Source organism: Crocodylus siamensis, chromosome 4 (assembly GCF_052110815.1).
Source record: "Crocodylus siamensis isolate JL-2025a chromosome 4, ASM5211081v1, whole genome shotgun sequence".
Lineage (NCBI taxonomy): Eukaryota > Metazoa > Chordata > Crocodylia > Crocodylidae > Crocodylus > Crocodylus siamensis.
The window spans coordinates 200,567,719-200,585,294 of NC_143398.1; the positions used below are offsets into that span (position 1 = coordinate 200,567,719).

At 40.4% G+C, this 17,576-nt stretch overlaps 1 protein-coding gene and 1 long non-coding RNA gene across 2 annotated transcripts in view; one reads left to right on the forward strand and one right to left on the reverse strand.

The window, feature by feature from the left end:
* Positions 1 to 17,576, forward strand: part of PDE11A (phosphodiesterase 11A) — a 262,869-nt gene that overhangs the window by 170,485 nt on the left and 74,808 nt on the right. The gene's annotated exons all lie outside the window — the stretch shown is intronic.
* On the reverse strand, positions 12,546 to 16,286 carry LOC149867420 (uncharacterized). Its single transcript, XR_016441629.1, has 3 exons — positions 16,197 to 16,286; positions 15,473 to 15,628; positions 12,546 to 12,876 (listed from the first exon to the last, which is right to left on the reverse strand). It is a non-coding gene; the product is annotated as an uncharacterized LOC149867420 (long non-coding RNA).

Sequence of the window (17,576 nt, forward strand, 5' to 3'; positions counted from 1 at the left end):
AGGGGGAGGGCGGAATTAAAAGAACAGAAGCCTTTCAATTTATTGGGAAAATTCTGGAGGAGTGGAAAACCACCCTTAACTTCTTAGTCTCTGCACCACTGACTATCTTGCCTTACATATGTAAGCTGCAAAGCAAAGGTGCCTTTTGGACTGCCTTTATTAGGTTAGTGATCATGGCAACCAACAAAAATCAGAAGTTAATGGTCTATAATCTGGTTAAATCCACTAAACCGTTTTAATCCTTCCTCCTTATTCAGCTATCAATTTTGCTGACCTACCTCTCCAGCCACTTCTCAACTTGCATACTAAGATAGTCCCCAGCTTTTTCCACATAATCTTCAATGGGCTTCCTGCTTCTGGCTTCATTTTCTTGATTGCAATAAGTTATATGATTTCCAGCTCCCTTTCTTTGAGCCCCACAACCACCTTCTTGTAGTGGGTATTACCAACATGGACTGTCAGCCTCGCTGACAGATGGGATTAAGACCCACAAGATTTCCAGATGCAGACAGCTCAGTAAAACAAAACCTATTCTCTCTTGCCTGTGTTTGTACTGCAGTAGATTTTTAAACACCTCACAAAAATAGAAAACTTTTGTGGTCACAGAGCAGAGATGTGTACCCATCATAAATTGTAGTCTGGTGTTTAGGCCATAAATCCTATACAGGACCTGTGTCCTGTTCTGTCTTAAGAACACAGCCTCAAAATTACACATTTATATTAAGACATTTCGTGTCCTAGAATTATTCTGCAATCAGTCAATAAAAAGCGAAAGAAATTATGATTTCCTTTTTCCCCTCCTCAATTCAAATGTTAAAAAAATTAACCAGCTTTACTGTCTATCAGAATTAGGTAAAAATGTTGCAACATAACTGAAGTTTCCTTTTTATTATTATAAATAAAAAATCTTTGAATAGCTATAGTTAATCCATTTGAACCATATTGATTTCATATAGACAAAAACTACTTTTCTGCATGACAGGATGAATAGTAAGATTCCAGGATACTAGTTGTCTCTCTCTTGTACTAATATGGGGTCTCTCATAAATCTAAGTATTACTAGCTAGCTAGCTAATTTCTCAGCAATTTTATTGTCACGACACATGACTGAGGAGGAGCAGCCACTTCTTCAGGATGGATTTGAGAATCTTTAAACGTCTCTGTAAAACTTGAATGAGAAGATACTATATAATATTGTTATTATTGTCCTAACTAAAAAGCATGGGGACTCACTTTGGGTTGGAATGAAAAGCAAAATGATTTTTGTGTTTTTCCTGAGCTTGCTAGGCACTCTTTTATTTAAAGATCTTAGGATCTTGGTGTAATAGCTTGTTATGAAAAGGATCCATTACAACTTAGTCGGATCAAATCAACAGGGTTTCACATCCATTTAATAAGGTTCTGTGGAGATTATTCCAAAATTTATGGAATATAATGGGGGGGTTTCAGTAGGACCATCATATAACATTACATAAGAGAATGATTTCTCTTTTATTATACAGTATGTGTTAAAAGGAGATGTCAAAAATCAATATTAGAGTGAGGGAATGTAATAACTAAAACATTCAATAATAAATGAGTATTTCCAAAGTCGACAACATTATAGTCAGGCTAGGGTATAAATCTCATTTAAAAAAAATAAAGCACCTAGATAGCAGTATCTATAACCTGCTGAAATAAAAATTATTCCTGTATACTGGGCAAATAAGACATTCCTACTATGTGTTTTGAAGGATTCTGCACAAAAAGAAACTGAACATTATTTAGTGATTGAGTTATAGTAATATACAAAGTGCCTGCTCTGTGTTATATGCTGTTAAGAAAATGCCCAATTCGGCATCTAAAATATCAACAATTTTCCCCTTCTAATGTTATCTGCTTTCACTTTATTAGGCAATTGTTCTCACTATTGTAGTGCTGTTTTGACAGTCGTCAGGATGAGACGGTTTATACAGGGTGTGATGTAAGAAACAGGTTTATATTATTGACAGGTTTGTTCCCATGCTAAGAAAAGAAGTCATGTATGTTATGCTGCTGCTATCTTTTATCATACTGTACTCTGTTATACATATTGGAACTATCTTTTTGTTGAATTTGTTGTAGTGTCCAAAAACATTATTGCCTTGGAGCTTAGAAAAATAAACACATTGGAAGCTGAAACCATTAGGAATATTGGTTTATCTGTAGTTGAAAGTGAAATGACTCATAGCTATTGTTTTTCCTTTCATCTGATTGGCTATCTACCTCTATGGAAATCTCTTTTTATCCAAAAAGCTCTGAGGAATAAATCCAGCATTATTGTATACACCCAGCCACAAGGCAAGAAAGGTAGTGCATATGGTACATAGAGAAGTCATATGAGTGTGAGAAATATCTACTCTAGAATAAAGAAATGAACACCTGTCGAATGATAAAATAATGTTTCAGGCATGAACACCTGCATGTGAATTTAATGTGATAGTACAGATGGTGTGCAAATAGGAGTAAATAGCATTTTGGTACGTTTGTGTCAAATCAGAACAATTTTGAAAATCAATGTTCTTTTCAGAATGACTCCCCAACTTAAGGAACTATTGCTTATGTGATAAAGAGGTTTATCATGGATATGATATTGAACCACTCACAACCGTGAGCAATTAATCCCACAGGTGGTCTGCTGACATCAGTTAGGCTACTTGGGTGTGTAAATGCTCACTAGTGTAAGTACATTTGTAAATTGGCTTTATAGAACATTTTACTGAGATTTTTTTCAGCTATTGCAAATAAACAAATAAATGAAGTAAATTTGTAATTTTTCTTGTAAAAAAAAATGTTGTTTTCATGAAATTATATTGCAAGGGAAATTTTATGACTAGCTTTTGTGTGTTAAAGGAGTGTGATTTTAAAAAAACCCAATAATTAACTTCCGTTTTTTTACTGATGGCGGTGATGTTAAAACTAAAAAAAACTTTCTCTCAAGGTGGGCAATAAAAACATACAAGATGGTTTTATATGTTAGACTTTCTGGTTTCTTGTAACGTTTTGGCTGCAGATACTGAAGGGAATGTTTAACTTTTTTTTCTCTTGAAATTGGTTTAAAAGTATTAATGGTAACACTATATAATTTTTTTTTATATAAAAGCTCCTTTTCACAAAGAGAGGGAGAGAGAGTTGGAGATAAAGTTTGGCAGAATGAGCTGCATAATGTCCCTTTAAATGTTTTTAGATAGCACCAAATGGTTTGCATTTCAGCTAGATCATCTTTGCAATTAAACAGTTCTAAAAAGGTAAGAACATAGAAATCAAAAAGAAATATATCTGAGATTAACCTGTTTGGCCACTGGGTGCCATCCTTGCTCCACATTAAGGCTGGTAGCCGAATCTCATTTCTAAACTGTAAAATTCCAAAGAAGGTGATTTCAGTGTAATTTCACAGCATAATATCTTTTGCATGCGTACATGTACCAGAATACGTTAGCAATGCAGTTTATTCCCCTTGACCAGGAAAGTGAGGAGAGAGTTTAAAGAAATATCCTTACCATTAGAGTGGTATTAAAATCGAAGTCCATATCCAATATTTCTTGTCACAGATTTCTGTAAGGTGATACAGGAATGAAATCGTGCTGGAGAGCTTGATCTTCTACTCATGCATGTGAGTAACTTTATTTTTGTGAGTAATTTCATTTGGACTTTATTGAGAATAAAGTTACTCAGGTGCATGAGTGTTTGCTGGATTAGTCCTTAAATGGGTGCAGAAAGACCTTTAGATATGTCATTCAAACGGTATTTTATTTATTTATTATATTAAATTGTTTATGATTTATAGCTTTCTGAAGGCTATTTATTATATTGTTTCCTTATTTGCCAGGTGGATTCAGAATTGTTTAAATTTACAAAGTGTATACAATTCCTTTCTTTTTTGTGCAAAATGCTAAGCCTTGAGAATACAGTGGACAGAAAAAATGGTTGGTAGTTGTTACATTTTTATTTCAAAGTATAAACATTTAATATATATGAAACTTTGACTTCAGTACTTCTTTCTCGTTGCAAGTGTGTGAAGACTGTACAGATTGCACCCCAGGCAAGAACAGTATACTGAATATTTTATGAGACAATTTCTGTAAAAAACTCTGTCATCTTTTGTTCTGCAACAAGCCATATCCAGCCCTGTGATCAAAAAAACCCACTAAGGACATTGCACACCAATGTCTTCTAGTAGTTATGATCTTGACTGCACACATAGAGCTCAATATGCTCCATTTAAAAGTAATGCAACTGACCCCACCTTGTGTTTCCATGGATGTAAGCGTGTGTGGGACATTCTAGATCTATGGCTTGAAGGCAAGAAAAATGGGTGCTTCCATGCCCTGGTCTCTGATGCTAGATGGTTTCCAGATAATCATTTGTATTTGAAGTAGAATTTTTGCTTTGATATAAAGAAAAGGCTGCTGAAATTATAGGTACAGATATGTATAAGATACAGTTTATTAACAGTTCCATACAGAGGCAGATTGAGAGGTGTGCAGTGGTGCAGTCACATACTAGCAACTCCATTTCCCTACAGCCCTGGATGCCTGGGTCCCCTGGCCTCAGGCTGGAGTGGGATACCTCAAGAACCAAATGGGGAGCAGGTGAGGAAGACAGATCATCTGCTGCTTCTGCTGTCCCCAGCTAAGCCAGGGATAGGCAAAGCCCTAAGACTGCTCCTGCCTCGCTCCAGCTAGGCAGAGGGGAATGGCTGAACAGAGGAGCCAGATTCCTGCTTCCTCCCCCTTGACTATTTCCCTCGCTGCCTGGGGGCTTCACCTGTGGGGAGACCTGGGCAGAGTGAGGGAGGGCTGAGGATACCACCATCAGTGGGTTATTTTCCCATTCACCCCCTTTCAGTGCCTGCTCCCAGACAGCAGGGGGATACCTAGGGGGCAGGCAGGGAGCAGGAGCTTCTGGAAGTGGGGAACTCGCTAACTGATGGTGCTGTCCCCAGGTCTGCTCAGTACTCCACAGTCCTGCGGCTTCACCCATCCCCAGATCAGTTGAAGACAACAGCGGCAGCAGGCTGCCAGGCACTCCTTCTTCCTGGTCACCCTCTGAGCGTCCCCCACAGTCCAGAAGCAGGCATTGAATGTGGGGGCCACACACTGCTACTGCTGTCACCAGACAAGCCTGGCACTGCATGCAGCTGCTTACCAAAGAACCCAGTTGGAGCTGAGCAGGACCAGCCCTGGGGCTCCTCCACCCCCAGCTCAGCTGGGGACAGCAGTGAGCAGGCTCCCCCTTCTTGCACCCAGAGGCAACCCCTACTGGGGAAGAGGAGAAGGGAAGGGAGGGGAAAGGCGATGCCTGCGCTTGGGGGAGAAGCAATCAGGAGCGGTGGGGATGGAGAGTCTTACCTGCTTTGAGGACTCCAAAAAGTCCTGGCAGCTGTTGCTGTGGTGCATCCTGGCTGTGAGAGGGTGAGGAGGGGCTGCAACCTTCCTTGCATCACTGGTGGCATCTCCTGCACCCTCTTTTTGGAGGTTGTAGAAGTTACGAGCTTGTTTTGTACATGAGTTGCCTACAAATTCACACTTCCACAGCCAGAGTACTGCTCTATGGCCCTCTCAACTTCCATACATCGAGTTCATTCCCTTGTGATAAAGGAATGGAGGTAGCAAAAGTAATTTCATCTGGCTTTCTGTTGTAGCCACTAGACTTACTCAGTTCAGTCAACTACACCTTATGCTATGTCCTGGTCTCTGACCACAGTGTTTGTTTCAAAGTCTTCGAAATTAAACATTTTTAGTTTTCATTTAGAAAGGAAGTCTATGACCCACCTCGGTAGACCCACACAATGTGGTGAACTGTCATTTAGGTCATCAGAACATTGCTTGCTCAGGACCTCCATAGGTCCTTCCCTATCACTTCCCCAACTTTTGGTTCCTAACATTCTTTGCTTGTGTCTTTAAGCCAAGTAGGCAAAGGGACCTTCTGACTTAACCCCTGCAATACCAGAACTTACATTATCTTTAGGGCAGTCCTGTTGCTCCCACTGAGGAGTTTCTGACCCAGAAATTGTGGCAACCACCTTATGTCTTCACAGCTTTGAGCATTTGAACCTAAATAGAAGCTATATATCTGTCTTTCAGATTATTTCTGTATTTCAGATTATTTCTGTATTTTTTCTAATTAAAGTATTCTGCATGTATTTTTAGGATACTTTTCCAGATGTGTTTTCATAGCTTTTCCCCTACTTAATTTGGAAGGGAGCGTAAAGTGAATCTGTAGCAGCACAACAATGTCTATGGAAGCAGAAAGCTGTCATAAAACAGACTTATGACTTCAGGATCAAAGGGAACTTGTCTGGGTGTCTGAGCAGGAGAAAGCTCTCATTTACATACACGTAGACTCACTACCAGCAAGGAGAATTAATGAGGTGCATTAATGTTTTTTTATTTGAAGTTCTCTTTTTTCTTTTTCCAGTTTGCACCACTATGGAAGGCTTTCTGTCTGTCTTCTATTTAAAAAAAAAAAATGTGAACAGCTGAGTATCAGAGTTACCATCAAATTAAAATGAATTGGGGAACCTGCCCCCGCACAAGTGTCTGAGCTTTTGTCTTCTGCTTCCACTCATCAAGACAGCCTTGCATTCATTTACATAGTAAAGGAACAATCTTTACAAATTATAGGCTAAGAAACAATTTGAAAGCTGTAGGCCTGAGCAAGATATCCTGGGTTTAAAATTCCTGCCTGATTAGAGTATTATAGGATGAGACACTATAGGAAAAATGTAGATGGCAGACCATATATATTTTGTAGGAAACCTAAAGATGTTTATTGCTTACTAATATTTTACTCCTAAAAGAAGGGAGAGGAAAATGAGGTTTCTCTTAAGAGGCTCATTGATCTTTGGGCCTAGGGATACACAAGATCTCTATCAAGAGCTATCAAAATGAAGCTTTGTGTTGTGGCGTTAAATAGGACGCCTCTACACATACAGGTAAAGGTGCAATGGGATCTAATGTGCAATCCACACAATCATGCCTCCTGCCAGTCCTGGACTCTGCCTGCACTGGCAAGAAGCAAGCTCCCATGGTTGGGAGCTCCCTCAGTTCAGGGTTTCCCAGCTACAAGGGTACCCCATGGATCCCTGGGGTTGGGGAATCATGGCTGATGCAATTTCCCAGCCTTAGAGACGTGTGAAAGCCCTGGGGTTGGGGAATCACAGCTACTGTAATCTCCCAGTCCTGGAGGTTCTGCCCACTCTTGGGGTAACCATGTTCCCCCCCGACACCTAGTGGGGTTCTTGAGTCCCTGTGCTGCTGGGACCCAGGGTGGGCAGCTGCTGGAGCTGAAAGTCCCCTCAGTTGTGGGACTCCCAGCCCTGGCTGGACATGATGCACCCCTGTAGCTGGGAGCCATCAGCTGATGGGGCTCCCAGCTACGGGGGGGGAGGGGGAGGGCATCCTGATACACATGCAAATTAAAGCTTTATAACACACAGCTGTTAAGTTAGTAGACATTTTTTAAGTCTAACTTTATAGCTGATTGGCACTTGGCCTAATAGATACTTTGCACATGTAGCTGGTCTCATTGTAATTGCACAATTGACCAGTTAATTGCACAACACCTATAACGTATAGAGGGGGCCTTAATTGCCATCTTGTAAAAGCATTTTAGTAATGGTTCAAAAAAATGTCTATGTTTACAGATAATTTATAAAGTTGAGAAAACATTCCAGGATACTTTAGGAAAACAATGTAAAAAATAAATACTTATTGTTTATGTTTAGTGTTGAAAGGGCAGGATCACTTTATCTGTTTTATAAAACCTCTGATAAAATTTCCACAATTTAGTCTCAGAATTGTTGTCATAGGCTAGATTAGAACTGTATGTCCCTAAAATGATGCAGATTTTGAATTTGAACTTGGTCCAAGGTAAGCAGGGGGATACTGCAGAGGTACCATCCTTCTGAGAGCTGCAAGAACTCAGGTAGCCCTCTTGGCTTTGTAAGAGCTGAAGTAAGGTGAGACTTTTAAGAAATTCTAACAATGTTAGAGGAAAGTAAGGCAACCCTTACAGTGCCTCAGAAGTAATTTAATGATTCAACATATTAAGTGCGTTTTTTAAACCTGGAATTCAATGGCAACAAAAAGAACAAGACAAGGATAAACGTGTATTTTGTAATGTAGGAGATCCTTAAGGCTTTGTTTCTGCTTTTCTGTGAATGTATGTTCTTAATATTATTTATAGTCAATCTAACAAGGTTCTGCTATAGCTGTCTGAAGTACATCTGAAATAGGACTTTTTCCCCAGTGGAACACTGGACCAGTCATATATTTACATAATTTTTCCCACCTGTCACTGTTCTGCCAGCCTGATTTGTCACAAGTTCTTAAAAAAAAAAAAGCTAGCAGTCAACGGGAAATCTTCATCCTGTTCAATTACTGTTCGTACTTCCAAGACTGTATCAGCAGAGCTGAAACAGAAACATCAGATTGCCCTATTCAGCTTTCTGACAAGCCAATAGAAACCAGTATTTTTTAGAACTATATCAAGTTGCACCAACAGGAGCAGATGCAGTGAATGCTGCTGAAGTACAGTGAAACAGAAAATAATTTAATACCTGCACACTTCTGTTGCAAATGTATTTTTGAAAGCCCTTTACTCACTCTGTTTTTGTTTCTTGTACACACTATCGGTAAGACTCAGTTTAGACCATTTCCTCTGCCCTCTGCTATCCCTGGGATCCTCCTCCCACCTTAGAATCATAGAAGAGTAAGGCTGGAAGAGACCTGAGGAGGTCATCTAGTCTCCAACTCTATGCTCTGCTGCTGTGTAGGGAGGGCAAATCATCCCTATCTAAAACAGTGATTCACAGGATAAACTTAGATATTTCAAATAGGAGTCAGTGTTTCTGACCGATTCTGACCCATTGTGGTCTTTCTGAGTTCTTTGCAATAACAGAATTGCTGTATTATTTTTCTGTAGTAAAAGTGAGTGAAAACTAAGAGCTGCCATTTTCTAAGGGGTGTCTTGAGTCTAATGAAGGGTGTCTTGAATCTAAAAGATTAAGAAACACTTGTCTAAGCCATCTCAACCAATTGTTTCTCTAATGTGCTCGTGAAAACTTTCAAGGATGGAGATTCCACAGCCTCTCTAGGTTGGCTGTTCAGTGCTTCACCCCCTCATAGTAAGGACGTTCTTTCTAACATCCAACTTAAATTTCCCTTGTTGCAATTGAAGACTGTTACTTCTTGTCCTGTCCCCTCCTGCCACAGAGAATAGTCATCTATCAACATTATCTTTAGAGCCACTCTTCTCTAAGTGAACTAATCAGTCTTTCCTTGTAAGTCATTTTTTTCGACCTCTAATCATTTTTGTTGCTCTCTCTGAACAGTTTCCCATCTTTCTATGCCTTTCTTGAATTATGATGTCCAAAACAGAACAAAGTATCCCAGGTGAAGCCTCATTGGCACTGAGTAGAGTAGAATTACTTCCTGTGACTTACATGTGACACCCGTTAATATACCTTTGTATACTATTAACTTATTTGCAATAGTAGCACACTCTTGATTCATATTCAGCTTTGTGGTCCACTATTAACCCCAGGTCTTTTTCTGCAGTAGTGCAACCTACCTAGTCACTCTCCAAGCTGTATGTGTGTTTGATTGTTCTGCCCTAAATGCAGTATTTTGTACTTTTCCATATTGACTTTTAATTGATTAACTTGAGGCCAGTCCTTCTATTTAGGGCTTCATTTTGAACCTAATCCTATTCTCCAAAGTAACTGCTGCCCACCCACCTTGATGTCATCTGCAGATTTACTAAGGATGCACTCCATGACTTCATCTAAGCCATCAATGAAGAAAATACTCAACAGTGTCAGACCCAAGACAGACCCCTGGAGAATCCCATTTGATACCTCATCCCAGTTAGACACTGAGCAACTGATAACTACTTTTTGAACATAATGATCCAACCAGTCACACACCCACCTTACAGTAATTTCATCTAGACTCTATTTTCTTAGTTTACTAATGAGTTTGTCATAGGAAAGAGTGTTGAAAGCTTTACTAAAATCAAAATACATTGTATCCACTGCTCACCCCCATCCACATCCTTATCAGACAAATCTATTTTGACAGGTCCATCCTGGCTATTCCTGGTCTCCTTGTTCCTGATCCCCTTGCTGTATCCTAGCCATTTCTTTGATCTGCTCCTGAATCTTTCTAGATCTTGAGGGTAGTGTGACTGGTCTATAACTTTCTTTGTTCCTCCCTGTTCTTTTTTTCAGATATTTAGCTGTTTTTCCAACTGTCTGGGACCTCATCTGTCCATGAGCTTTCAGAGATAATAGCCAGTGGCTCTCCAAATTACCTCAGGCAATTCCTTGAGTACTGTGGGATGAATTTCTTTTGGCTCTGCTGACTTGAAAAAATTCCAACTTGTCCAAATACCCTGTAATTCAGTCTTTCCCTATTCTAGACTGATTGTGTACTTCCTTTCCTATCCTTTAATTTTTTTTTTGAAGACTGAAGTAAAAACCTCTTAAATACTTCAGCTTTCACATTGCATTCTCTTTGAGGAGCCTGACTTCCTTCTGCCTCTCCTATTGGCTTCTCTCTTCTGGATTTTACTGGGGGCAGCTGGACCGCTCTTCTCCCACCTAGAACCCACAGGGAGCCAATTAACCATCCTTCCTTTTCATGGGAGCAGGCAGTTTGCCTTACTTCTCCCAGAGTCAGGTAACTCACTACCTGCCCCATACTTTGCAGCATGACTGAGGGAAAACTCAAGCTAGATTTGCTGCTCGTGACCCTTTTAACTCTGAGACTGAGATTGCATTCAGCCATTTGTATCAGCACTGGTAACCGTTAAAAGTCAAAAGTTGCTACCCAGTGGGTGCTTCTACATGTTCATTAATGCACTATTGCTACTGCACATTACATTTAATACCTCTAATATGAGGTCCTACATAAACGTGTATTAGGTTGCCCTAATGTGCAGTAGCAAAAGTGAACACCTTTTTAGTGATGCTTAATGTACACTAGACTAAATCTAGATTAGCATATTAGCACTGTTTTTGCTGTGACACTTTAAGGTGCAGTAGAATAGGCTACTGCACATTAAAGTGCACATGTAGATGCCCAGTAATATACGATACATTGTTTCCAAAGCACCTACACAAATAAGGGAAAAAAATACTAGCTCCACATTTGTACACCTGCAAAGATCATTATTTGGAAAGTACTTGCCCTGTACAGCTTTAGTCCTAAGCTTCTGTGGTTACATACTTTGCTGTTAACAGTAATAGTTGGTTCACACCATTAATGTTATACTTCTCTTCTTTTAAAACAGAATTTTCTTCTTCTCTTTATAAGCTGTCATATGTTTTGTTTCTATAAACTAGAAAACAATTTTAACAGTGAAAACTGCTTTTTAACAATGTAAATAATATATGTTGTGTTGTTTCTATTGTGTTTTGTGGCAAAGTTTGAAATAAAGTATTTTTATATCAGTGACCTATGAGATGTGTTATCTTTCATGGGTCCCTGTTTAGAGAAATTACTTATTCTGAAAAGATCAATTGACTGCTCAGAAAAAAACTGAGGAAAACTTGAAGCTTTTCAATTTTATTTCAGATTTTCCCTTTGGTAACATTGGGAAAGCATGCAAAATGTTGTTGTAACCCTTTTTTCCTCCTAGTCATTAAGAAAAACATTAAAAAATATAGACCTCTTCTTTCAGAAATACATTTTATATATAGAAACAAAAGATTTTTTTTAATATATTGAAACAAAAGATAAATGCGAGACATTTTGTTGTAAGCCTTTAATTCAAGACAGTTATCAAATAATTACTCAAGTGTTGTATGTAGCTGGATGATGTAGCCCAGTCCAGCCAGGATGCCTGAGGCAGCATGATTGTGGCAGTGTGGCTACTATTGCAGAACCTGTTTTTGCACCCCTCCACAAAGGTAGCACCTGGGGCTGCTCCCCAGTTATATTCCTGAATGTAGCTTTTGAAACAGGCTGAATATAAGTTTTCTTGGTCTTATTTTGTTTTTACATTGTGTTCAGCACTGGTGAATGAATTCAGCATTGATCAAGACAAGCAGTGGACAAGACACTCGATTAATTGAGTCTGCTGGAGTATTCTAATCCAGTGTGCTGCAGCATCACATATATTCAGTGTCCTGCATTTCAAAATGGTGGCAAGGGCACTTTAGCTAAAACTCATCAAACAAGCTTTAGTTAAAGCACCCCCACAGCTATTTTGAAATGTGGGATGTTCAATACACATGATGCTGTGGTATTTTAATTAGAGCAGCTGTCTAGGAGCTGCTCTAATTAAAATCTACCCTCCCCCTGCCTCTGGAGCTTGGTTATAGATACCCAATAGTTCTTTATATATCAAAGCCAGTTACAAAAGAAGGGTAGCAGAAGAATGTACAAGTGCTGAGTAGCTAGATCCAGAAGAGACCTTATTCATGGAGGGACAACTTAGATAGCTAGATTTTGTCTAAGTTCAAAACGGTAGTCCAAACCACCTCCCACCCCCCTCTCCCCACCCCTTGCACGGCTGTTTTCAAAGTCTAAAGATGCTTAACTCTGTAAGCATCTCACAATTTTATTTTAGTGTTATGTAAGTGCCTGTGGATTCACAGGTGTCATGACCAAAGCCCCTGTCTTGACCAGGTTGAGCAGCTGGGCACTTAAATCACAGCTAAGCTCCTGATCAAGCCAAGGAGCTTGATCAGTTAGATGTATTCTGGTTATACCTACAGCACATGTAGAAGGGTCAGGCTTCTCAAAAATCCAGCTGTGGGTTCTTTCTTTTAGTTTAGTTGCGGACTCCTTGCTTTCTCTCCGGTTTTATTTATGTAATTGTTTGTTTTGAAGTGTGTCCAACAGCTGTCTGCTAAGGTAAAAATAAGTGAAACAAAACACTTTGTCGTTTATGTGAACAGAAATCATTTCTATCCAGCATAGTAGGGTACTTGCTCAATAATGATTAATTCAGGTGAAAGTATGGTGCCTGCAGGATTGCCACAATCAGAAGTATTTCAGTGGAGTAGCGCTAGTGATGCATTTTGAGCAGTATGTGGGAAACGTTAATTGAGGCACCAGAACATACAGAAGTTACTTATTTGGCTCAGTTTTTCTTAAAATCAGAAATATGCAACTGGAAGGACCTGAAGATAGCATCTAGTCCAGCCCCCAACATTGGTGAAGAATCAACTATGTCTGTTTAAAAGCTTCCTTTGAAGGACAGTCAGTGGTTTCTTTTAAGAACCTCATTGCAGTCCTTTACTACCATTTCAGTAGGTTTTTCTAATACCTAACTTACAAGTTGTTTGCTGCAAAATAAGTAAAATCACGTCTTGTCCAACCCCCAGTGGAAATGGAGGACAGCTGATCACCACCCACCTTTTAACCTTTTTTGAAAATTGTTACCATGTAATTTCTTCCACAATCATCTCATGAACCATATTTTATTTTGTGGCTTTGAGAACTAGAGCCACACAGAAGGGAGAAGGGAGACTTGAGGCACAATACAAACATAGCAATTATCTGCAGAACTGTGAACAAAGAATTGCTTCTGAGGCCTCTCCCACAGACAGTATATGATGTACTCATCCAGAGCCATCCACTTTTTCCCCCCGAGCTATGGTTTCAAGTTGCAGTGAGAAAAATCCTTCATTTAGGCTACAAAAATGCTTTGTTTAAGCTAAGCACCTGGGATGAAGTCCTGATCCCATTGTCATCAGTGGCAGACCCCTACTGCTTACAGTAAAGGCAGGATTTTACCCATGGAGCACAAGTCAGGATAGACCAGATATCACCTTTAGGGGAGGGAAAGGAATGTTGGTTGTTGTTACTTTGTGCATGTGTATGTGTGTTTATAATGAGGAAGCTGCTTGTGTTTAGCTTATAATTTGAACTCCCAAGAAGTCCATGAAAGCTCAAGTCCAGTGTCTCCTCTCAGGACTTTTTCAAGTAGTTTGTCCTTTTTCAATGACTGGTTAAAAGACCCTTTCCACCAGCTTCTTTGATTTTGCAGTTGCATCTTTCTGTGTGGTTTCTCCCTTCTATAGAGTGATCCCCAACATGCCTTGACATGATACAGAAGCTTGTGTGTCTTGGTTCAGTATTTCCCTATTCCTAACTTATATTTGCTGCTCTAAAAGGTGCAGCTCACCAGATCTCCCAAGTCAATTGTCTTAAACATACCAGGCTAGTTGTACATCATGTACATACAGTTTAAACAGAACTTTTGAAACAGCAGGAGCACATCGCTGTGGCAGTGTAGTGTTGGCATGACGGTTTGTGCCTGCTGACACAATGTTGCTGTAGCCTTAAGAATCACAATGGGATGGAAGAGAAAAGGCAGTCCCTTGGGTACGTACGGCCTGGACCTTTTTTTTTTTTTTTTTTTGGCATAAATTGTGTTATCTAAAGTCCCAGCTTAATTATTTAACACTTGCACATAAAATAATTTGTTAAAATACTTATATTTATGCCTAGGTCCTGATTCTGCCCATGAAAATGTAATGGAGGGATCTCTGACCTATACAGAGCCCTACATACTCCAGTGGGACACCATAACAGTGCAGAGCCATACCTGGGAGGAACTCATTGTTAATTCCATGTTAATTTCTTTATAAAGTACTAAAGCATGGTGCAGTAACTGCCTATTTTTAGCCACTACTTTGCCATAGCAGCATGCTAAAATGGGAAAGCCTGCCACTATGGTGAAGTAGCTGCTGGTCACATGTAGACTCACATAATCACTACATGCCCGTAGCACATTGTACGCCAACATATCATGTTGCTTTGGCGATGTAGGGCAACATGTAGATGTGCCCTTTGCGGGAGTGATTTTTTTACAAGCAGAATACAATAGTATGCTCTAATTCCATGTACCCTTATCAAGAGAAATACTGATTACATGAGCAGGATACACTAGTATCCTCACATTTGAATGTGTAAGGTTATCAAATATAGTTTATATAAAGATGCTAAGAATTCTTCATTGTCAGAGGTCAACTTAAAATGATTTATATTCCCAGCCTGCACTGCAAGCTGAATAATATGATCCTCTGCACTGTGGTGTTATCAAATGGGAATCTAAATTCAGGGTTTTATGTAAATAAGCAGTGCTAAAAAGTATTACTATAATTGTAAATTGCATTTGTGTGGAGTTTAATTGACAGAAATCCCTAATGTAAGTGTCACTTTTCAGTATATATAGACTTCTATAGAACATCAGTAGAGAAAGAGAAATTTTAAAAGTCAGAGGGTATTATAATAACCTTCCTTTTTAAATTTCCCTCTTTCTCCATCACCTGACCTAAATAGCTCCAGAAATGAATTTTGCTATGTGTGTCCCAAAACAACCAGGATGCTTTTCTAAAACTGTTTCCAACCAATTGTAAATTATCTCCATGCCAGAGCTATCTTACTCTGTTACCTCCTTTGGCAGAGCATATATTTCCCCCGATATCACTTACCTTAATGTGAAGATATCTGAAATGAATCAAGATTAGAATATAATAACATCTGGAAAACTGTAGATCCCTTTTATATAAAACAGCTTTATGTCTGTGACACTGGATCATTAGAGACTCCTGTCAAGTTACAGTTGGAAGGATCTGTATTTCCAGGCCCTAAAATACGAAAAAGGTGTTTGTCATGAATTTGTGACCAGCTGTCATCCACAGATTATTCAGTAAAGGCAGTTTCTCCCTAGGGAATTGTATTTTTGTACTGTTTGTAACTATAAAAGTGATTTAAAGACAGGTTGTTTATTACGGCATTAATAAATTGATGAGTGTATTTAGTAATACATTTTGCAAACCTTTTCAAAGATGGGATTACAGCACTGGCTATTAGGAGGCTATTAATGAAATAGGCAATAGAAATGGAAAATGCAATAAAAAGTAAAGTTCATAGCAGTACTATTCACCAAGCTGAATGGAAAACCAGATACGTTTCATGTGTAGGAAATATTGAGCAGAAGAAGCATCCTCTTTTAGTTTGCTTGCTCTGTTGTTCTTTCCTGCAAGTGATTGCTTTTTATAGAATGACTACTTTAAAGTGCTCTCTGTATGTTTTACCTTATTTTCTGGTCTACACACACACACACACACACACACACACACACACACACACACACGCATGCACACGCACGTATGGGCACAGACACTATCTGTAAAAACACAAAGGTATACTTACTTATTTTCTTCATTAGTCTAACAGTGTAAAGCAAAGTCTCTACAGCCATGTGTCTAAAGGATGCTGTAAAATGCCTGTCTTCAACATATCCAAGTTAGCAGTCTGCTCCCCCTGCAAAATTAGTTGAAATAAAGAAGCTCTCGGTGCTTCTGAAATATTAATATGTTAAGACAGCTACCCAGCTGGCAGCCCGTGGGCCACATGAAGCCCAGGAGGGGTTAACCTGTGGCCCATAGGCTTCTGGTCTGTGCACCATTCCCTCCACTGTTCCCTGCTGTTGTCACCAGGCTCTTCAGGCTCTGCCTTCTAATTCCTGCCCCCACCCTGCAGGGCAGGATGGCTGGATGGGACAGAGCAGGCAGTACTCTGTGCAGTACAGCACTGTGAGGGGGGAGAGGGAGGGGGATATTCTATGCAGCATGGTCGCAGAAGAGACAGAGTCTAGCCGGGAAGGCATGTGGCTTCACGCCTGTCAGAAACTGGACAGCCCTGTACTGAGATTTCTTTTTCTAGTGGGCAGTTTATGCCAGTATGCTCTCTCAAACAGTGGCCAGAACCATAGGCTGGTGTCATAAAAGAACTATAGGCATCAGTGAGCTCCGTTGACTGCTCTTCCGGTATGTATACGTTGGTTCCATGGGGCTCAGTGACTTGTCTCCCATCAATTTACCTTTAGCATGCATGCTGTGAAGTCATTTAATATTTGTACTTTAAAGTCAAAGCAGCATGGATATGAGGAAACTAGGGCCCAATTCTGTCTGTCCTCAGATAGGAGCTTTTTCCACCAGGGGCAGGGGGCATGGACAGATTGGCCTGGCTCCCAACTGCAGGGAAACCTGCACTGGGTGCTTTACTTCCCTCCCTGAGCTGGGCCGATCACCCAGCCAAGCCCTCTGCTTGGCCGACAGGCCAGCTGAGGAGGAATTGGAGGGAAAAATGTGCCCCCCCAAGCACCCTGGCTTTGGACCCCAGCCAGGCTGTGCCTGGCACAGGGGTTGGGGGGCCCTCAGTGGGAGCCATTTCCTGCCCCCACTCTCTCCTCAGCCAACCTGCCAGCTGGGGAGGGGGCATGGCTGGGTGATCACCCCAGCCTTTGGCTCAGATCAGGACTGCAGACTTCCCTGCAGCTGGGAGCTAGGCAGCTAACCCTGTGATATGTTCTCCCCGGCCAGCAAGCTGACTGAGAAGGAAGTGGGGAGGAAAAACAGCAGCCTCCTCCCCCTCCCTCTCCCATCCTTGTTGCAGACCCCCGCTGCGTCCCAAGGCGGTGGAGCAAGCACAACCCCTAGTGCTGCCACTTCGCTGGAGCTGGCCTATGGGAGTCAGAGCATCAGGGCTGCCCAGCAGTTCCTAGGCAGAGCTATAGCACAGTGCCTCGTC